The sequence below is a fragment of the Myotis lucifugus genome, unplaced genomic scaffold, assembly GCF_000147115.1.
Source record: "Myotis lucifugus unplaced genomic scaffold, Myoluc2.0 scaffold_21, whole genome shotgun sequence".
In the NCBI taxonomy this organism is placed as follows: Eukaryota; Metazoa; Chordata; class Mammalia; order Chiroptera; family Vespertilionidae; genus Myotis; species Myotis lucifugus.
This window is the reverse complement of record NW_005871069.1, coordinates 1,313,587-1,315,499: the sequence shown is the minus strand read 5'-3', so window position 1 is coordinate 1,315,499 and position 1,913 is coordinate 1,313,587.

The following is a 1,913-nucleotide window of genomic DNA, read 5'->3' as shown; positions in this document are numbered from 1 at the left end:
CTGCCTCCTGCATGCTCCCTATTGGGGATTGAGCCCACAACCTGGGCATGTGTCCTAACCGGGAATCAAACCATGACCTCATGGTTCATAAGTCCAAGCTCAATCACTGAGCCAAGCCAGGCAGGGCTCCACCTGAATTTCTAATAGGTTAAGACTCAGCCCATATTAATGTTTATTGCATGTATTATTATATTTAAGATCGTTTTTCTTGAAATAAAAAAGAGAGAAGCCAAAAAAAAAAGACTCAGCCCACCATTAGTCTTCCCTATCCACATAATTAAATTGGTTCATTACAAAAAAAAAAAAAACTTAGGTAATATTCTTTACTCTCCCAATCCACATACTCTCATAAGAAATCATTTTTGCTCTATCTCCCCTTTAAAATATATCCAAAATCTAACCAGAAGTGGAATTACTGAGTCAAATGGAAGTTCCATTTTTAATTTTTTGAGGAAACTCCATACTGTTTTCTGTAATGGCTGCACCAGTCTGCATTCCCACCAGCAGTGTACGAGGGTTCCCTTTTCTCCACATCCTCCCCAGCACTTGTCATTTGTTGATGGTAGCCATTCTGACAGGTGTGAGGTGATACCTAATTGTCATTTTAATTTGCATCCCTCTGATGATCAATGACTTTGAGCATATTTTCATATGTCCACTTTGGAGAAGTGTCTATTTAGATCCTTTGCCCATTTTTTAATTGGATTGTTTGTCTTCCTTCTGTTAAGTTGTCTGAGTTCTTTATATATTTTGGACATTAACCCTTTATCAGATGTATCATTGCCAAATATGTTCTCCCATACAGTGGGCTCCCTTTTCATTTTTCTGATGGTTTCTTCTGCTGTGCAGAAGCTTTTTATTTTGATGTATTCCCATTTGTTTATTTTCTTCTTTGTTTCTTTTGCCTTAGGAGATGTATCCATAAACATGTTGCTATGAGAGATGTCTGAGATTTTGCTGCTTATGGTTTCTTCTAGAATTTTTATGGTTTCATGACTTAAGTCTTTTAACCATTTTGAGTTTATAGTTATGTATGGTGTGAGTTGGTGGTCTAGTTTCACTTTTTTACATGTATCTGTCCAATTTAACCAACACCATTTATTGAAGAGACTCTCTTTATTCTATTGTGTGTTCTCGCCTCCTTTGTCAAATGTTAATTGAGGGTAATGGCTTGGGTCAATTTCTGGGTTTCTTTTCTGTTCTATTGATCTATATGCCTGTTTTTGTACCAATACCAGGTTGTTTTGATTATGGTGGCTTTGTAGTATAACTTGATATCTGATATTGTGATTCCTCCAACTTTGTTCTTCTTTCTCAAGATTGTTGAAGCTATTCAAGATCTTTTTTTCTTCCATATAAATTTTGGAGTATTTTGTCTAGATCTATAGAAAATGCTGGTATTTTAATAGCGATTGCATTAAATTTGTAGATTGCCTTGGGTAGTATGGACATATTAATGATATTAATTCTACCAATCCATGAACATGACATGTTCTTCCACTTGTTTATACCTTCTTCTATCTCTTTTTCAATGTTCTGTAGTTTTATGAGTACAGGTCTTTTGCCTCCTTGGTTAGGTTTATTCCTAAGTATTTTAGTTTTTTTGTTGTTGTTGCAATGGTAAATGGGATTGCTTGTTTAGTTTCTCTCAGAATTCATTATTGGTGTATAAAAAAGCCATCAATTTTTGGGTATTGATTTTATATACTGCTACATTGCCAAATTCATTTATTAAATCTAGTACTTTTTTGGTGGAGTCTTTAGGGTTTTTTATGTACAATATCATGTCATTTGCAAATGATGAGAGTTGTACTTCCTCCTTCCTAATTTGGATGCCTTTTATTTCTTCTTCTTGTCTGATCACTGTGGCTAGGACTTCCATTATCATGTTGAATAAGAGTGATGAAAGCAGA